Here is a 21,461-nt window from a genome sequence, read left to right as displayed (position 1 = left end):
CTGCAGCCTTAATCTCCTCACAGCAGCGATAGCTTTCTTAGTGAGGGCTGCCACAATTTCTGCATTTTGGAGAGCGTTTATGCAGATGGAGGCAGTTTGCATTTGCATGATCGCCAGCAAACTTCGCACATGCCTCTGAAAGGAAACAGCAGCATGCCACACGCTCCATCCTTTGACATATGAGGTACTGTAGCATGCCTTTCGAGTGCTTGAAAGGCTCTACAGTGACTGTGATGTTGGACATCCTATTGAAGGAGCCTCCTATTCTTTGGGTTGTCGACTGTGATGACCAGGAGGGGTGGCGATTCCTTCTGAGTCTTGGGGAAGGGGGGATGGGGGAACTTTATGCATATCATGTTGTGGACTCCAAAGCTGAGGACTTCCACCTCTTCTTTAAGAAAGCTAGTATCTGCCAGTTGTGGGAGAACGTGAACACCACCCTTATGAGTCATTCTGGAAGAGCAGTATGCATGTAGAAGTGCAGTGAGACCACTACTGCTTCGTTCGCCACCTTCTGGAAATCTTTGCTGTCAGCAAATTTCTCTCCCACCAGGATGCCTCCTTCAATTATCATAATGTAATCAGCTGTTGTCCACCAATTGAAGTGCTGCAGGGAACCACAGTGCTCATCCTTCACCTCGAAGCCAATGCGAGGTGACTTTGGCATTGACCACCAAGCTGTAGATGCTGCGTGGGAGCTGGCTACTTCTGCATCAGTTTGCTGTGTGGTTTGCAGCTGGCTAGGGCTGCCTTATTCTTGGACAGCAGGTGTGGTGTTCTGTTGTCTGGACTGAGGAAGGTCTTCCATCTTCACCCACATCAGATCTTGGTACCAGTTCATGGTCACTGTTGTTGGTGCAATGGGTGTCATTTCTGGTTGTGCCGTGTTTTTTAATGTGACATAGATCCAGTTGATGCCCACAGTGCTAGTACCTGCAATGGAGCGCTTTCTGCCGCTAATTGTCTTTCCTTTTTCGGCGATCTCCTGGTGATCTCTGTCTGCACCACAGTCCATTATCGGTTGCACTGTTCACCATCAAGATGCCACAGCACTCTGGTTACATCTTGTCCCTTCAGCTCTTCCTTCGACAGTGTTCTCTGTAGTAGTTTAGAGGCGGCACATCGTCATCATCAGGCTCGTCCACCTTGAAGTCACAGTTAGGAGCTGACTCATCATAAGAGGAGGGTCAAATGGCTCAGAGCACTATGGGACTTAACATCTATGGTCATCAGTCCCAGAGGAGGGTCAGATGGGGCTCTCAGCGAAGTGAAATCTGCCGACCAGCGAGCTGCCATTCCGTTCTCAGCAGCAGTCTACTCTGCGGCGGGCGAGATGAGGCTGTCGACAGAGCAACCTATACCACATAACGATCCGCCACATCCGTCGCTTTATTCAGTGCTACCTTAAACTCAGGGCATGCTCACATCTCTGCACTGCGCCAGAGCGACGACTGTAAAGCGTGTGTGTGTTGTGAATCTCTCTCTCTCCCTGCTCTGCTGATGGCAACCTCCCTAGAGATTGTCTATGTTCTGGAGTTTGTTATCCTTGGACATTTACTCCACTGGTACTGGATTGAAATTGCTTTCTGGGACTATTGGAGGGCATTGGACTAGTCTGAGCAGACAGGATTGAATTATTGGGAGTTACAGTAGATTAGCGAACTTATGAGGAAGGTGTCTTCTTCCTCTGTTTGATTCTCGGAGTTACATCGATGATATGACGCCAGTCGCGTTCTTCAAAAAACCGGTTGCCTGTTTATCGGGCACAGGTCCTTCTTGGGGATGATGGCAGTAAACGTGGCGACTTCCCAGCCGAATACGTACGGCTTATGGTGAAGGTAAGGTTTAGGGATATTACACTCCTGGAAATTGAAATAAGAACACCGCGAATTCATTGTCCCAGGAAGGGGAAACTTTATTGACACGTTCCTGGGGTCAGATACATCACATGATCACACTGACAGAACCAAAGGCACATAGACACAGGCAACAGAGCATGCACAATGTCGGGACTAGTACAGTGTATATCCACCTTTCGCAGCAATGCAGGCTGCTATTCTCCCATGGAGACGATCGTAGAGATGCTGGATGTAGTCCTGTGGAACGGCTTGCCATGCCATTTCCACCTGGCGCCTCAGTTGGACCAGCGTTCGTGCTGGACGTGCAGACCGCGTGAGACGACGCTTCATCCAGTCCCAAACATGCTCAATGGGGGACAGATCCGGAGATCTTGCTGGCCAGGGTAGTTGACTTACACCTTCTAGAGCACGTTGGGTGGCACGGAATACATGCGGACGTGCATCGTCCTGTTGGAACAGCAAGTTCCCTTGCCGGTCTAGGAATGGTAGAACGATGGGTTCGATGACGGTTTGGATGTACCGTGCACTATTCAGTGTCCCCTCGACGATCACCAGTGGTGTACGGCCAGTGTAGGAGATCGCTCCCCACACCATGATGCCGGGTGTTGGCCCTGTGTGCCTCGGTCGTATGCAGTCCTGATTGTGGCGCTCACCTGCACGGCGCCAAACACGCATACGACCATCATTGGCACCAAGGCAGAAGCGACTCTCATCGCTGAAGACGACACGTCTCCATTCGTCCCTCCATTCACGCCTGTCGCGACACCACTGGAGGCGGGCTGCACGATGTTGGGGCGTGAGCGGAAGACGGCCTAACGGTGTGCGGGACCGTAGCCCAGCTTCATGGAGACGGTTGCGAATGGTCCTCGCCGATACCCCAGGAGCAACAGTGTCCCTAATTTGCTGGGAAGTGGCGGTGCGGTCCCCTACGGCACTGCGTAGGATCCTACGGTCCTGGCGTGCATCCGTGCGTCGCAGCGGTCCGGTCCCAGGTCGACGGGCACGTGCACCTTCCGCCGACCACTGGCGACAACATCGATGTACTGTGGAGACCTCACGCTCCACGTGTTGAGCAATTCGGCGGTACGTCCACCCGGCCTCCCGCATGCCCACTATACGCCCTCGCTCAAAGTCCGTCAACTGCACATACGGTTCACGTCCATGCTGTCGCGGCATGGTACCAGTGTTAAAGACTGCGATGGAGCTCCGTATGCCACGGCAAACTGGCTGACACTGACGGCGGCAGTGCACAAATGCTGCGCAGCTAGCGCCATTCGACTGCCAACACCGCGGTTCCTGGTGTGTCCGCTGTGCCGTGCGTGTGATCATTGCTTGTACAGCCCTCTCGCAGTGTCCGGAGCAAGTATGGTGGGTCTGACACACCGGTGTCAATGTGTTCTTTTTTCCATTTCCAGGAGTGTAGATGGGGTATAATAATAGGGATAGGTGTTAAATGCGAATGTTTTATCATGTATTGCTTGTGCAATCACCTGCAGCATTTGCTGCACTGTTTCCTTGTCCGGTAGCGGCCGTGGCTCAGATGGAGGCAGCATGCCTCTGATCCATCCTCTTCGTCAGTGCATACGAGTTGTTGCATCTCTTCCAGTAGAGTGTCGTGCGCCTGCTGGTCATCAAACTCACTTGAATTCGTGGCAGCAGGTGGCCCCATTCCGTGACGTCTTCCGAGAGTTCCAGCAACTCCGCAGGGGCTGGAGGGTCTTCTGTCTGCATCGCTGCATCCACTACCACCGGGGCGGCTGGCGTCGTTTTGGCAGCGCGCATCTCATCGCGTAGTTCAGCGAGTAGGCGATGTACTTCTTCCACCTCAGCTATCAGAGCTGCCCTCTCTTCAGTAAAGGCAGTTTTGAGAGTGGCAGTTGCTACGTCGGTGGCTTTCGGCAACTTTTCGCAGAGGCCACCACAGTCTTCTTCTCTTGGCGACACAGCCCGCTTCCATTACTTGAAAAGGGGGCGGGGCAGCGCCTTATCTTCATGGGCCACCTCTTCTCATGTGGTGGCCCTCTTCTGCTGCATCCAGGTCTTCACGTAGTTGCACTTCGCTAGTTAGCAGCGTGCATGCCGCTGCAGTTTGCGCAAGTAGCAGCCACTCCTCTCGGTCTGTTACAGTGCTTGCGCGCACTTCAGGAACGCAACTGTATTCTTGCAAGTCTTGGCAAGGTGCCCCATCTTTTGGCACTGGTAGCACTCACTGTTCCTTGTGCTTCCTCGTCCTGTTCTTGTTGCAGCGGCCGTCCCCAGCTAACTTGAGCAGGAGGTTGGCAACGGCAGCAATCTTGCTTCTTCCACCCTTTTCGCGTCCTGACATGGCGAGCGAGACAAGCGACAGCAACGGTGCGACCTGCAGCGAGTCGAGCAGCGTGGCTGACGCTTTTATGCCCAGGGGCATCACCCCCTGTAAAAGTGCGTGCTGCCAGAGGTCGACATCTAATTGGCTGGATGATGCCACAGAGCCGACGCATGCTGTGATGGCACATACTGCGCCCTTACATTATGTTTGTGCTTGCCATCCAACATTGCTTGCTGCGCCACCAGTTACATCAGACGGTAAACGGTAAACTAGGAGAAGCTTTACTTGGCTCTGAGCACTATGGGACTTAACTTCTGAGGTCATCAGTTCCCTAGAACTTAGAACTACTTAAACCTAACTAAGCTAAGGACATCACACACATCCATGCCTGAGGCAGGATTCCAACCTGCGAACGTAGCGGTCGCGCTGTTCCAGACTCTAGCGCCTAGAACTGCTCGGCCACTTCGGCCGGCCAAGCCACTATGATTAGGGCAGAAGGCTCTTCCACTGCGGCCGGAAGAAGCTTTACTCTGCGCTGTTTCTTTATCAAGTACACACTCCCACGCATTGATAATTGCATAGCGAAAGCCTCTATTAAACTCATGTACACAGAATCTAATTTCAGCTACTTCCCTGATCATAGTCCCAATAATTCGGTGCAAGAGTAAAAAACCTCATTTAATCATAGAATATAGGCTTTCACGGCCAGTATTTGCGATATTGTTGATATCTTATTTTGCAGATGTAAGGCCGCAGTCCAAGGTATAATTCTCTGTCTAACGTTTCGTCTTCCATTGCTGGCGACTTCATCGGAGGCTATAACGACTCAGAAAGCTGTTTATTCAAACCTAATCGTGTGTTAACAGGCTATATTCAGCCAATGTTGATTTTTTGGAATTCATATATTTAAGATATGTTGATGCTCAACACAGTGACCGGTAACAGTCTGTATAGACTGGCTCACTTAACTTCTGCCACATTCGCGAGGAATGCTAAAAATCCACGGCACTCTTGGGCTGAAATTATCTTTAATTGGTCGCAACATTCCTTTCTTTTTCCTGGGTGGCTGGAAGAATGCTTTGATTTGTTGCTTGTTTACGACTCTGTCTACCTTAAAGGTAAGTACACACTTATATACAAAATCGAGCGATTGTCTACAGACATTGTAGAAGGACTGCCTATAGGCATGTAGCTAGACAATGTATATAGACAGTCTAGATACTTTGTCTCGTGTACACACTTGCATGCCTTTTTCCTCGATATTTGGTTAGTATGGCTGACCTCATTGGAATCGCAGCTTGTGCAGTGACAATAATGAATACTGAAAAAAATTATAGAGGAGACGTTGGTTGAAACGTGAACTGTTCGTGGAAGGGTCTCCTTTTGGTTGTAATTTACTTTCGACTTTGAAAGTAGAAAACAGCATTTTTGTTGTTGTTTGTCAAATCACGCACTGATACTTTAATATTTTTCGGCTAGCTCTTCGATGAACAACTTTTTCTTGTAGCGATTTTTATATTCGGACTTGTCAGTTTTCCACAAACTTGATGCCGCGTGAATATCTTCCGTCAGCTGCAACACTTCTTCCGTTTCCCACGTCTTGGTAATGACGTTTGACAATAAGAAGAAGAAACATGATAGAAAACCAGGCGAAGCTTTCTCCTCACCGCAAAGACAGTAACTGGAGGCCATGTCTCCAACATCTCCATGCGACGAAATATCACGCAACGTTATGTAAGAATTGTCTCATGTCCCATTTCAAACGGGAATCAGAAGTTGTGCGATTTTGTAGCAAAAGCGTATCTATAAACAAGAAGTGTCTCCCAGTTGCCTATATACAAAATCGCTCGATTGTGTGTAGACACTGCCCAGATACAAAAATCGCTCTACTTTGTACTCTAAAAGTTGTTGCAGAAAGGAAGCCGCACTTAATGTTGGTCATCCTGACTTGGTAGAGCGGCACCACGTCTTGACGTTCTCATGAACTGCTAAAATGACAGCAGTACTATTGGCACTCGGCCGAAATCGGTCTATTTTGTCATGACAGTCTGATCTGTAATGAGACTAATATTTACTTTCGGGCCATATTAAATCGGTCGATTTCAGCCGAACGCAAGTTGTATCGTGCAAATATTAGTTGCTCATGGTTTCCTCGACAGCGTTGACCTACTATAATGGACAGAATAGCCGTTCCTTCTGAATATCATCTTTAGATGAATAATCTCGGAGCCGATATGCTCCTTGTCGCAAATAGCCCTGTTTCTGTGTATTAAGGTGTTCGGAATAGCTCTTATCTAAGCTGGATGATGAAAGCCATGTCTGTTGAGGTGTAGGTTCGTATGCTTCGGCTTTCGATACACAGAATGGCCGAGTCGTTCATCTGCTTTCCCTTGGACCGACGTATGTAAGAAACACAATTTCCTGTCCATCTCTGTCTCTGGATGTATACTGTTCATATGGTTTGCTGTGGAAAAGAGGCCTACTGAAAGAGGTTGAGAAATATTCATCAGCACCAACCAGCGTCCTCCAGTGCTTGAAGGGTACTTCTCATGATAGCGTCCCTTCATAAACAAAAAAAACCTCAATACTTTATAGAAGAGGGGGAACATGGGGTTTGGTTATTGTGACTGTACTTATATTTATAGCAGATACTTTAAAATGACTGAATGATACTTGTCTTGTTGGAGCGAGACCGAATAGTTTCTGCTTGAATTGGTTATACGAGTTACATCGTTACACAAAGTGTTCCATTTGTCTTACTTACTACTTTTTTTAATTTAAACTCTCAAAAAATATATTAAGTTCAACGGCATTTATAGTAAAATAGTGTCATTCCTTATTTGAGAGGCAATGATTAATAACGTCGTTTCTTCTTATAGGATGTGTTACTCTGATCCCAGATGCTACGCTCATTTCAGAAGTTTACTGTCACATGAAAATCGTATGCTATGCCCAACTCCCTACCAAACAAACACAGTGTTATGATTGCTTTGCGTCTTCGTAAACAGGCTGCGAAACATCGTCGTGTGGAAAGTTTTTATACTTTGCGTTGATCATCAGAGCAGAAAATGTTTCACATACTTGCCGAAGGTTGGCCAGAGAATCTCATGTGTGCTACTGCCTTTAGAGACTCGCACCCCATAATATTGCCGCAAAAGTTTGAATTTTAGGAAGTTTCATTTTCCCATATGTCGAAATGTATGGTTAAATGTGGTGTTAGTTTCGTGTTCTTTGTGCATATGCAGTGCCTCGAGTCCTCTTGGGAGAGTTCTGTGTTTATTAATTTTCTGAAATACTAAGTTGAGAAAGTTGTTATTGTAATACATAAATATATCAACAAAACTGCAAGGCATATGAGAAGAACCTATTATTTCGTAGCCAACAGTATTTTGCGGTTTAATTATATTGTTTTTGCAAATAATCAACAACAAAAGAAATGTAAGCGTCTTCAAAAATTTTATGAGTATTCAGATGTGCGGTGAAACGTAAACATTTCTTTGTGTCAACGAAGTGCTCATCGAAACCAGCATTATGTAAGTACAGCAAAACAATTCTTACAAATTTATGGTTAGTAAAAAACGATCACATCAGACGTGACTTAAAAGCCGCCACATGTCTGTATAGATAAATTTGCCTAGCGCTTGTCAATTTCCCAGTTTACATTCCTCATAGTTTACCTTTGTTGCCCAATAAAATAATTTAAACCTTGATTTCAATTGTGTCATTCATATAATGTTTTTGCAAGATAATTATTTTCTCAGTTGCTAGATCTGCAAAAGACTTGACATCCTTTACACAAGGTAACTGCCTGCTGATTTTATTACTTGTGAAAAAGTTAACAAGGTGAAGTTTTCATGTCTTTTAAGAAAATGTTCTCTTTACCTTCTTAGTCAGGGTTTCCCATACAAAATTTTTATGAATGCTGATGATTTTATTAGGGAATGGAAGAAAGCACCTTTTTTACGGGAGAAACAGCTTTGCTGAGGGTCTGAAGACATTTATGTGATTTTATCTGGGAAGCAGGTCATCTTCAGTCAGTACAAATTTTGGTTTAATCCTTTACTTTCTTTTTAGGTCAGCTTTCTTCGTATGGTGATCAATTAAAAAAAATTTCACAGGAGGATGTCTTTATCTTCATATTTTCCCATCTTTTTCTATCGTTTTCTTTTTGTATATGGGTACTGCATTTGCTGGCAGCTTTGTGCAACTTTTCTCGAAGTTGTCTCTTATGCTTTGTGAACATTTTTTTCCCCACTTTCTGTATAAAGAATAAGTTGATATTAAGTCGTAGATAGGCACAACAAAAAGACTTTCACAAATAAACCTTTTGAGCCTTAACGCCTTCGTCAAAAAAAAAAAAACCACACACACACACACACACACACACACACACACACACACACACACAGATGACTGCAGTCTCAGCCAACTGAAGCCTGAGTGTAGCTTCAGTTGCCTGAGACTGCAGTCACGTGTGTGAGAGTTGTGTGTGTGTGTGTGTGTGTGGGGGAGGTCTGTTTTTGATGAAGGCCTTACTGGCCGAAAGCTTTATTTGTGACAGTCTTTTTGTTGTGCCTATCTGTGACTCAGCATCTCCGCTATATGGTGAGTGGAAACTTTCCTTTTCATAATATTGTTACAGTCCATCCTGGATTTTCCACTGTTTGATACTTTGATATTAGTGTGAACTTTTAAGGCACATTTATTCCAATCAGCATAACTTAAAAATGACAAGAAGTTTTAAATGGTTTAGATTTCGGTCACAACCCAAAAAAGTTATGGGTGGGACAGAATTAATTTCAACATTTATATATGTGGCCATTTAAATATTAAACACTGCTTTAGGTGTATTTATCAGATTTTCTTACTCTTAATTTAAAATCAACAAAATTGCTGTAATTTCTGAGTTACAGAGTAAACTTTTTCATGTTTTTTGTCACAGGTGGGACACTAAGTACAGAGCTGTTTTTGTAAATAAATTGCATGCTTAATATCTTACCTTTCATTAAAAAATAATATTCTGCTCTTGAAACTTAATAATTGAGACTGCTACGATGGCTGTCAATATAAAAAGAAATTGCATTTACTGAAATAATTTTGTAACTTTGATAATTTTTTTCAGGATTCCATAATTTAACTAACGTAGGTTCAGAAAAGTATGACATAAATTTAACTGAAAATAAAATTTAAAAAAGTGTCAGGCTCATTTTCACATGAAATCGCCCAGAAGCAATAACAAAATCTTCTTAAATAATCTCTAAACAATGGATTATTTGATACAAAAGTTTTCAAAGTACTGTACTGTGTCATAACATAAAAAAAAAAAGAAACCGACGTTTTGGACACTGTTGCAATAGCGGTCTTCTGTAAATGTGCCTGAAATGTTGGTTAGCATAGGGGTTTTTTACATTATGGAATGGCATGGTACCCAGAAAACTTTTATATCAACTGACTATGGCTGTGGAAGCCTAAGCAATTGTAGTGAATTATTTGTTAGTCAGATCATATATATGAGCATATGTTTGTGTAATTTAGAGGAGGCTCCTTCATAAACACTGTGTATGCTGTCGACATTGTTTTCCTGTGTTGCATTTGACTTTAAATTGGTTGTATTGGTTGTATTAAAATGATAGTGAACACACATACAACACATATAGGAAGAACAGTGTGGATATTCCATACCTCGACAGTGGTGAAAAAGGACATTACTTGGGTATGAAGTTACTAAAAAGTCTGCAAATGACACTGACTGTCCAAAGATGCTTGGGCTATCTGGTGAAAAAGGAATTGTTTGGTTCTAAAGAGTATCTGTTAAACTGCATTTGTATATACCATTGTTTACAGTCAAACAAAGGAAGTGTTTGTGTGTGTGTGTGTGTGTGTGTGTGTGTGTTTTTTTTACTGACGAAGGCTGTGGCTTAAATCTATATGTGAGTGTCTTCTAATTGTGTCTGTATGTGACTTGATGTGTATTCTTTATGATCAGTAATGCTAGAGAGTGTAATCAGAATAGTCGCTCCTTAGGAAACAAGTGATAACGAATGTTTTCTGTTTTTGACTTGATCTATAGTTGACTACATTTACTGTGCACAGAGTACTCGTGCAGGATTAAAAATAAAAATTCACTTAAATTCAAATATGATACCATTTGGATGCATATGCTTACATGTGTTAAAATATATTCATATTTTACGCAGAGACATACAAAGGCTTCTTTTCATAATAGAAGTTTTGCATAGGTGATACTTTTGTACTAGGTAATACCCTATAACAAGCAAAGGTTTGTGTAACTGTCTAGTGTTAGTGCCACATGCCTATCTCCAGTATTTTGATTAGGAATAAAATTAAAAATGATAGCAATGAAGTGTCACATGCACAAACAGTACTTGAACGGAAGTGAGTATGTAGGCCAGAATGGAAAAATACAAAGAATTGTGGTTACAGTTTCCATACTCTTTGAATGATTTTTCACTTCAAGTGTTTTCATTGTCCCTTTTATTTATTTAATGCCCAGTATTCTGATAGGTTTGATAATGCCTGCCACAAGTTCCTCTCTTGTGCGAAGCTCTTCATTTGAGAGTAGCACTTGTACCAAACATCCTCAATTGTTAGTTTGGTGTATTCCATTCTCCTCCCCCTTCTGTTTCTGCCCTCTACAACTCTAACACCATGGATATTGCCTGATGTCTTAACCAATATCCTATCATCCTTTCACTTGTTCTTGTCAGTGTTCTCAGTTCTTTGTTTGCCATTCTACAGTGAACCGCCTCATTCCTTACCAAATCAGCCTGTCTAATTTTCAACATCCTTCTATAACCTTACACCTCAAATGCTTCGATTCTCTTCTCTTAGAGTTTTCCCAGTTTGATTCGCTACCATACTGTGCTGTGCCCCAAATGATCATTCTTAAAATTTTCTTCCTCAAAGTAAGCGCATTCTTTGATAGTAAAAAACTTATTTTGACCAGAAATGCCCTCTTTGCTTGTGCTAGTCTGCTCTTTGTCTGCCATGTCTTATTTTACTTCCAAGGTAGCAGAACTCCTTCACTTTGTCTGTTTTGTGGTCACCAGTTTTTAATAAGTTTTTCACTAATCTCATTTGTGATATTCCTCATTACTTTCATCAATCATTGGTTTGCTCTTAATCCAAATTCTGCACTCAGTCAGTCTGTTCATTCAATTCAGCAGACACTGCAGTCCTTTTTATTTATCACTGAGGATGGCAGTGCCATCAGTGAACCTTATCGTTGATGCCCTGCACTCTAAATTTTAATCTCAATCTTTAAAATTCCTTTTATTGCTGTCATTATTTCTACAATGTATAAACTGTGCAGTAAGGACTGAAGACCACATCCCTGTCTTGCAGCCTCCTAATCCAAGCACATTGTTTTGGCCTTCCATTCTTGTTGTTTCCTCTTGGTTTGTATACATATTGTATATTACTCAAACTTTTCTATAGCTTACTCCTGTTTTTCACAAAATTTCAAACATGTTGCAAAATTTTGGATTGTTGAGCACTTTTTCTTGGTCAACAAATCCTATGAATGTCCCCCAAGGGGTCTCACCACTCTTTGAGTTCGTGGTTGACTACCATTGGGCCTCAGCCTTTGCAGCATCTTTTCTCTTCCATGCTGCATTTCTATCCTCCTGCTGTTCTTTTTCTCCTCCCTTGGAGAACAAGTCTGGGATATTTTTGGGAATGTGTTCTGTATTTTCAGTAGCTTGACATCAGAACAGTCCCTCCACTGTTTTTTCTTTCTTTCTTTCTTCATTCTCCATCTCCTGTCCTTCCTCTGCTTTGGCATTTGCGGTTACTCTTTGTTTCTTCTTCCTCCCTGTGTGCTCCTAAAGGCCGGCCCATACTTCGGCTGCATAACAGGTGACTGGGTAATGTGTAATTCCCAGCCCTATGTCATCCGGTAGGGTTCGCATGTACCCCCTGGTTCAGGCCAGGCACAGGAAGGGGTGATTGCCAGAGCTATTAACTTCCCAAATTCCCAGTTGGTATCTCTGTCAGAAGTTTGGGAGGTGTAACCTGAGGTGTGAACAATCACATAAGGTGGCTCTGAGGTGGGCCCCCAGTTTGAAGGAGCAAGCCATTGGAGACTCTTGCAATCACGGGGGATTTTTTCACAATGAGTCAGTCACCATCTCAGTCTGTGTGTGTTAAATGTAAGTGGAATGAGGCTAAAGTTTCCAAGATTCTCCCATCTGCACCTCGGTTCCTCAAGATATCACTTACTGAAGGAGTTTAATCCATTTATTACTGAAAAAGATGTTGATGCAGTTGCCAGCCCTGTGAAATCCTGCTCTCATTTATGCAATGGCATTTTGCTTTTGGAGACTAATTGTGATTCTCAAGCACACCTGCTTCCGACTTTGTTACTCCACGGCTATCCTGTTCGTGCCGAGGCCCATTGAATGCTGAATTCTTCGCAGGTTGTTATTTACACTAGGGTGCTCAATGGTCTGACCGAGGGAAAAATCCAACTTCTCTCTGATGAGGGTGTTACTGCAGTCCATTGAGTCATGAAAAAGGTTGATGCATCCTTAGTGCCTATATGCACTCTTTTTCTTGTGTTTGATAGACTAGTGCTCCCAACAATAACCAAAGCAGGCTATGAAGTCATCACAGTCCGACTGTACATTCTGAACCCGATGCTTTGCTGCCAGTGTCAATGTTATAACCACACTCAAATGTCCTGTCAACACCTGGCCAAATGTGTTACTTGCGGTAGGGATTTTGTTGAGGGCAATTGCCTGCCTCCCCCTTCCCGCTGTATCAATTGCGACGGAGACCATGCAGTCTCATTGAAAGATTGTCCCATGTATTTTGATGAGTGGGCTGTCCAGGAGATCCGGGTGAAGGAAGAAATGCTTTACCCTCTCTCTTGCAAGTTGCTGGCTAGTCGAAAGCCCTGCGTTTTACCATCTTGCTCTTGTAGTACTGTTCTTGCTACACCTCACTCCACGAAGGACATGGTCACACAGACTTGCAACCTCGGATTCAGCACAGCAGTTCTAAAATCGTCCAGTGTTACAATAACATCCCTGTCTCCTACTCCAGCTGTGCAACAAACCCCCAAGTTGTCACCTCCGGCATCAAAATCACCAGCTACACAACTGGCAGGCTGGGAAGGACAGAAGGAATACTCCCATGAAGACTTTTTACATCCCTCCAGCCAACAAACATCCGAGTCTTCATCACCAACCACAAAGGCTCCAAGAAATTAAACAAAGGCGAACGGTCTTCTCCTTCGCTGACTTGGAGATCCTCTTCAACTGCATTTCTTTCCAATCTGCTTCAACCTTCCACCCAAGGATGGCTTTTCATCTCATGAGTGTCGTGCTGCTCATCCGGAATGATGTTTATGGACAAATTATCTCACTGAACATCCAGCTGCAAGCTGTCACTCTTCACATTTTCCTTCCTCATTTCACCTGTCCTCTTTGTGCCTTCTACATCCCTCCATCATTTGGTGTCATTAGGGCAGACTTCCTCCAGCTTATTGGCCAACTCCCTCAGACCTTTTTGGTACTCGGTGACTTTAATGCACACCATCCCTTGTGGGGTTCTTCCAGAACCTGTCCAAGAGGTGGCCTCTTAGCTGACCTCAATCAACTCTACCTCATCTGCCTAACTCTGGAGCATGCACATTTCTTTCAGACTTGATGCATGCAATGTATCTATATTTGTCTGTCCAAGTTCTGCGATTGCTATTTTTAGAAATGTCCTTTTCTCTTCAACTGAACTCTCTTCTGTGTTATTAATTATCACAGTATCTACATCTTTAGAAAACTTGAAATCATCTCACCGTTCCTCAGTACTTTAGTATCCCACTTCTTTTCACATTTATTCATCCAGATGATCCACTTAAATTTCAGTCTACTCTTTCTTATTGCTGAATTGTGGCACAAGTCTGTATCTGCTCGTGGGTAAGCATTTCAACCCAATATCTGATTTTGGAATTTCTGTCGGACCATAATGTAATACAGCAGGAATCATCCTGTGTCTCCAGGACATTTCCAAGTGTACCATGTCCTCGTGTGATTTTAACAGTGTATTTGCTATTGTGAGCTTATATTTATTGCATAGCGTAATTGATCTCTGTCCTCCCCCCCCCCCCCCTCCCCTCCCCTCCCGGCGAGCTCCACAGTTCTTTCTCGAGTTCATGCATGGTGCCCACAGAGTCTCGAGCTATTGCAGCCATTTCTTCCTACACGGGCTATGTGTCCTTCCCTGTGCTCCTCCCTCCCCATCCTCGTTCCTTTCCTGCTGCCCTCGCCTCCCCCTCTCTAGGTGTTCGTACTTGTATTGACCTGGCTATCCACCTGGTTTCCTGTATTTCTTGCAGTTTTGTTTCCGTTGCCTTTTCTCTTTCTTTCTTTTTGGTCACGCTTTGGGGTTTGACCTACACTTCTAAATATTCTGTCTTTAGTGTGAGTCATTTTGGGAAGAACTCCTTCCCTAGTGTCTGTGCCATGGCTTCCTCTCCCCCCATTCCTTGCCAGTGCACGTGGTGGGTTTGTAATGTACCCATCTGGCTTAGCCCTCTGCCAAAAGAGGGATCACATTTCTGATACCAGAGCTGTTGGCTCCTCATGTATGCCCAGGAATGGTTGCAGGTCATTCTGGAGCATCGGAACTCCCAGCAATGACCGCAGTGCCAGACAGCCCTTGCTGTGGCCAGGTGGTGCTCAAGGGGAAAGCTCCTGATTGGAATGGGTGGTATCAGGGTGAATGCTTTGTGCGTGAAGCATATCAAACTCTAACAGTCTGGCTATCCTCCTACGGACATCTCTTCGAGTGGTAACGGATCCTTGAATGCTGCTTTTTATGACCCTGAAGTATTCCCTTCCCTTTCCTGGCTACACCTTGGGAGGATGGCCAGGCTCACTGGCTTGAAGTGAAACACTTTCCCTGCTACCTGCAATATACTAGGATGGATGGGGACATATTCACCGCCACAAAGCCGCTATTTTTTGTGTGTAAATTGTCAAAACTGTCACTCTTCACACTCACCAGATTGCCTGGCTTACAAGAAGGAAGTGAAGCTACAAGAGTATAAATCCATAGATCATCTATCTTACACTGGGGCTTGTCAAAAATATGACTGACTCCACCCTGTGTTGATCACATTTACTTTCGCCTCAGTTACATGCTTTACTGTCCCCATCTCCTGTCTCCTCCCTTGCGGTTCCTGCACTCTACCTTCCAGTTATCTCTCCCCTCCCCAACCAAAGACGTGGCCCCCTGTTTTGGTGCCCACTGCTGATGAGACCCCTCTCCCCAGCATATCTCAGGTCAGAGTCGTGCTAACACCACGATGCAGTCTGTGCACACTCTTGGTTCTGGATATTGCAGAAGCTAAGTTCCAGGATAACCCCCCCCCCCCCTCCCCCGGGTGCCCCCAGATATGCCATCTGCCCCCTTGCAACCTGAGTCAAAAATCTTATTTATGGATATCACCCCGTTGTTGTTGGTGACGGATGGTGACCCAATGGCATCATTGGCTCCAGCACATTTGCGTCCCATTTAGGTACCTGCTCCATGATTGTTCACTGGAACTGTAATGGATACTATCGTCACATCTCAGATTTGCAATCTCTTATTGCCTATTACTTGACAACTTCTTTTAGTCTCCAAGAATCTCATTTTACTGATGGTCACTCACTGACCCTTCGTGAGTTCCATGTTTTCTGTCAGAAACGTTTTGGCCCTTTGAGGGCTTTTGATAGTATCTGCACTTTGGCCTGTACAGATATTTTTCACGCGTGGATACCAGGTCGTATCACATTGGAAGCGTTTGCCATTCGGGTCCATTTGGACTCTGTCATCACATTTTGTAATCTCTATCTTCCTCCTGACAGGCCAACTACATCTGCTGCTCTCCTTCTGCAGTTCCTCCCCCCCTTCCTCCTCCTTCTGGATTTTAATACCCATCACCCTTTGTGGGGCAGTGCTTCTTCAACTAGTCGGGGGCTCCTCATTGACCAGTTTTTTGTGGACCATGACCTGTGCCGTCTTAATGATGGTTTCGCTACTCATTTTAGTGCTGCATATGGAACTTTCTCTGCTTTTGATCTTTCACTTTCTTGCCCTCTCCTTCCTCCTTTCTTACACAGGTTGCCACACAGTGATCTCTGTGACAATGAGCACTTCCCGTTGATTCTGTCATACCTTTCCCACCTCCCGATGACCAGATTTTCCTGCCAGGCTTTCCATTGTGCTGATTGGCCTCTCTATATCTTCTTTGTCAGGTTGTATTTATGAAGTCGTTCGTGATACGTCTGAAAAGATAATTCGTGCTGCTGGCATTGCTGTTCCTTGCTTGACGGGCACTGTTCCCCGTCGGCCAGCTCTTTGGTGGGGCATGGCCATTGATCCTCTATCTGTGACCATTGTCATGCCTTGCAACATCTTAAGTGGCTCTCATCCTCTGCTGGTCTTTTTCCCTTTAAGTGTCTTCGTGCTAAAGTCTGTTACTGAATCAAACAGAGCAAACGGGTGTGTTGGGAACGCTTTGTCTCCTCTCTAGGTTCTTCTGGCTACTCTCTGCACCCCCCCCCCCCCCCAAATGTTGTCAGCAGTAGTCTTCCAATCCAGGCTTGCCCTTCCAGATGGCCTTTGTACAGATCTGTCAGTTTTCGCAGAATACCTTGTGACCCATTTTGCAACAGCATCGGTGTCAGTCACTTATCCAGCTGCCTTCCTCCTCCAGAAACAGTGTCGCATATATGTTTTACTCGTTATCAGGTGGAATCCTACAGTGAACCTTTCATTGAATGGGAGCTTCTTCAGGGCCTCTCTTCTTCCCACAGTTCAGCTTGTGGCCCTGATTCCATCCATAACCAATTGCTTCAGCACCTCATTCCTCCACAACGCTAAAATCTCCTCCAGATGTTTAACTGTATTTGGTTCCAAGGCATTTTTTCCTCTCAATGGAGAGACAGTATTGTGGTTCCTGTCCTTAAGCCTCGTAAGGATCTGTTGTCCTTTGATAGTTACCAGCCCATTAGCCTGACAGATATCCCCTGCAAATTACTAGAATGGATTGTGGCTCTTTGGCTCAATTGGATCCTTGAATATCGGGACCTTTAATCTTGTTACCAGTGTGACTTTTGGGAGGGATGGTCTTCGATCAATCATCCGCTTTGATTGGAAACTGCAGTTCAGCAGGCCTTTTCTTAGTGCCACCAGCTTATCGCAGTTTTCTTCAATATTCGTAAGGTATATGACACAGCTTGGTACCATCACAGGCTCCTTATGCTCTATGAATGGGGTCTTATAGGGCACTCCTCACGATTTTTATTCACCAGTTCCTGTCCCACTGGTTGCGCAGAGACTGGTTTGGCACTGTTCACAGATCTCTTTGGATCCAGGAGAATGGCATTCCACAGGGTTCCCTATTAAGTGTGCTTCTTTTTCTAATCACTATTATTGGACTTGTGGCCTCTGCTGGACTTTTGATCACCCTCGCCTTGTTTGTGGGTGATTTCTGTATTAGGCCTAACTCTTGCTCAGTGGCCTCCGCAGAATGACAACTCCAGGGTGCCCATCCATGTGAACACTCATTCTTTTTTTTCAATTCTCTCCTCCTTAAGTTGAGGGTGGTGCATTTCTGTCACCATACTACAGTCCATCCTGATCCAGAGCTCTACCTCGATGTCCAGCATCGGAATGTGGTCCCCCAGTTCCGTTTCTTGGGTCTTCTTTTCGATGACAACCTTACTTGGTTGCCCCACATCTGTCGTCTGAAGGTTGGCTGTTTGCGTAAATGGAGTGTTCTTCGCTTTCTTGCCCACACCTCGTAGGGTGTGGATCTTGCGATACTTCCCCACCTTTGCCGGGTATTAGTTCTGTCCTGTCTGGACTATGGCTGTCAAGTTTGTGGATCAGCTGCTCCTTCTGTACTACTTCTCTTGGACCCAGTTCACCTTTGTGGTATCCTTTTACCCACTGATGTCTTTCGCACTAGCTCTGTCGATAGTCTTCTTCTTGAAGCTGGGATCCCTTGGCTTTTGATTCAGCAGTCCATAGCTCCTGGCTTCCTGTGGCATCAATATCCACTCTTCCCCTGCTCACCCTTCCTATTCTCTTCTATTGTTTTGGGCTGCCCGTCCTTGGGTGGTTTACTGGTTGGGCTCTGCCTCGTTTCCCTCCACTGTGATTTCCCTCTTCCCTCCCTGTCCTTTTCTCCACATGTTCTCTCCTGACCCCCCACCCCTCCAGTTAGTTCCTCGACCACGGATTTGGAATTTCAATGGATCTCTTCCAGCGACCAAAAGCCTCCATTGCTCCAATGATGCTCTGTTGCTTGTTCTGAATGCTCTTATGGCAGTTTCAGGATGCCATTGCTTTTTACACTGATGGCTCTAAATCTGCTGATCATATAGGATATGCCTTCGTGCCTTCTGTTGTCATGGAACGACATCTCTTGCCTGCCACGTGTGAGGCGTTCACTGCAGAATTTGTGGCCATCTATTGGGCTCTCCGTTTTATTAAATTTTCCATCTTCACCTGAATTTTGTTATGTACAGGCTCAGTGAGTAGCCTTCAGGCTATCACTTGGTGTTTTTTGTGCCACCCCTTGGCCTCTGCTATCCACATTCTTGCTAATCTTGGTGGTGCTTGTTCAGTTGGGCTGGGGGAGCGACCACCTACCTCCATTCTCCGTGACCCCTACACATGCACTAAATATGGCCTCCCACCTCCCTTGTCTTGAGTGTTAGCAGACGACCCTGGCAAATTATATCTGTCCTTGGTTTTCTTTGTCAGAGTGGTTCGTTCTCTAAGATACAAGTCCTTTAATTTTGCTCTGTCATTCGAGTCCCTCAGTTTGTGTAGGCAGTGGTTACAGAGGCCTTGACCTTGCCTCCACACTGGCCAGGTTCTTCCCGCCTTTTCCCTACATTTTGTCTCATCTGTTGTGCTCTTTTGTTTCCCCTTTTCTTGTGTCTTCTTCCACTGGCATTGTCTGCTAGAAATCTCCATGATTGCCCACCATATCTAGACTAATTCTTTGCATTTCCTGTTTCAGATTTTCTGGCTTTCCTACTGCATTCAGACTTCTGACATTCCATGCTCTGACTTGTAGAAAATTATTCTTTCATTGATTTTTCTATTTTTTTCTTGTGGCTATCTCCCCCATGGCAGTCTCTTCCCCTCCCCCATCCTGAGATCCGAATGGGGTACTAAAATGGAATCTTAGGCCAATGGAGATATCATCATGACCTGTCTGCCCCCCCCCCCCCCCCCCTCCCCCATTTGCAGGCCATGTGTTGTGTAGATACACCTTACGCATCTTTAATGCAATGGTTTCCAATTGCTAAAAGTCATAACTGTGATTGTAAATTTTCTGTCTCGGACATATCACAAGCTTGCTTTTTAAAACTATATTACTATACATACACTGTTACTCTCTCTCTCTCCCCCTCCTCCTCCCCCCCCCCCCCCCTCCCACTCTCCCCATCAATGAGGGAGAGTTGCTGAGATGCTGAAAAACCTGAACTGACAGACCCTTGAAGGTAAATGTCAGCCATCCATTGAAAGTCTACTCATGAAATTTCAAGAACCAGTGAAGAACCTAGGAAATACTATAACCCTGTGCATGTTGCTCTGTATCACAAAGACAGAATTTGACTTATTACAGTGCACGCAGAGGCATTTTAGGCACTCAATCTTCCCATGCTTCTATGCAAATGGAAGGGGGATAAACTGTAATATTCAGTACAATGGGAGGGTCCCTTTGCCATGCTGTGGAGTAGTTTGTCTGTTATAGGTTAAATGTTGATTGCGTGCAGTGGCGATATAAAATTTTTGACAGAAAGTGAGCTGACTTCGAGCTGGATTGTGATTATGAGCAGTATTCGTACTGGACGAGCTATCCAGGCTTGTGACATAGTCCCACTCGAATCTTCTAGCAGCCAATGCCATTTTCCTACTTTTGAAGATTGGTATAGATTCTACAATGTGCCTTGCTGGATTAACACCCCCAAGAGAAAGCATATGTTAGAGAATGACTTAACCACTGCCTATGAGTTGTTTCTCAGTGAATCTTTAATTCTGATTTGGATTGTGTACTGTACTCAAACTTCCTTTATTATTCAATCAGTAAGACCATTGCTCACAAGATGCACAGGTCTTGATTTGAATCTCAGCCTGCTTTACAGTTTTCATCTGTTGTGGAGTTAGACTACAACAAACTCCCCACTGCAAACTAAAAGATTTCTTGTGGGAGTACAGTGTGTTTTGTACTGTTCACAAGATTCAAATTGCATTTCCTTACATTTGGAATTGACTGTTAAGTCTTTCAGCATTTCACAAAAAAATTCTGCCGATGTTGTTCTCTCTCTGTACCTAACAGTGTTCCTCTTGTAGAGCCAGAAAGCTATCAGCATTATCTCAGAAGTCATTTATATGTATTGTGAACAGTAATATTCATATTGCACATCCTTGACCTATTTTTGGTGCTAATTTAAGCTCTGAATCTGCTTCCTTATTTTAGAGCATGTACTGGGTTCTGTCTTTTAAAAGCCTTGAGACAAATTGTATATCTGTAATGATAGTCTAGAAGCACACATTTTATTTGTTTGGTAAGAATGTGGATGGGCTTTGGATGCAATGTTGATGTCAAGAAGCATGTATTCAGTATCATTGCTGCTACTGAAATCCTACTGAATCTCACAAATTAAAGGAGATTCCACTTGGTTTCAGATTGTGAAATACATGCTGGTTACTTCAACAGATTTTTTGGTGGCTTGGTGATTGAGTCTCAGACTACAACTCCAAAGCTCTAGCATTTAATATTAAATGCATCCAAGATTTTTTTTACCACTTTTCATTTCTTTCAGCTTTAAAATTGTATATATGAAAATACCTAGTTTCGCCATGGGCTGGAGTCCATGTTAAATTGTAAGTCCTCTTTGTACTGGCAGGGTATACAGTTGAAAAGTTGGAGAAAAGAAAGAGCATAACAGAGATGTCTAAGAGAAATTAAAAGAAGGTTGCATATTTTGGGCAAGGATTCAGTAAGTTGTTAAGGTGGAAGGAAGACAACCAGTGAACGTGGGTTTGAGAGATCTGAGAAGGATATTGATGTACAAATAAACTGAACCAGCGTGGAAGTTGGTAAGAGAGTACTGGAAACAAGTTTCAGACATTTCATTTTGTTGTGCATGACTTCTTGGACACTGAGGTTGGTTGGTTGGTTGATTTGGGGGGGAGGGTACCAAGCAGCAAGTTTCAAAGAAACCATCCTGGCATTTGCCTGAAGCGATTTGGGGATATCATGG

The 21,461-nt window shown here is 44.3% G+C and overlaps 1 protein-coding gene across 4 annotated transcripts in view; it reads left to right on the top strand.

Moving 5' to 3' along the window:
• The first annotated feature begins 7,069 nt into the window (after positions 1 to 7,069).
• LOC124711331 (zinc finger protein 271-like) overlaps positions 7,070 to 21,461 on the top strand; it is a 152,440-nt gene continuing 138,048 nt past the window's right edge. For all 4 annotated transcript variants that reach the window (XM_047241358.1, XM_047241357.1, XM_047241355.1 and 1 more), the window contains exon 1: positions 7,070 to 7,700. The gene's annotated coding sequence lies outside the window, so the exon portion shown is untranslated. The remainder of the gene's footprint in view (positions 7,701 to 21,461) is intronic.

This window comes from Schistocerca piceifrons, chromosome 8, assembly GCF_021461385.2.
Source record: "Schistocerca piceifrons isolate TAMUIC-IGC-003096 chromosome 8, iqSchPice1.1, whole genome shotgun sequence".
In the NCBI taxonomy this organism is placed as follows: domain Eukaryota; kingdom Metazoa; phylum Arthropoda; class Insecta; order Orthoptera; family Acrididae; genus Schistocerca; species Schistocerca piceifrons.
The sequence above is the reverse complement of the archived record's forward strand: the minus strand, read 5'-3'. Positions and strand labels throughout refer to the sequence as shown.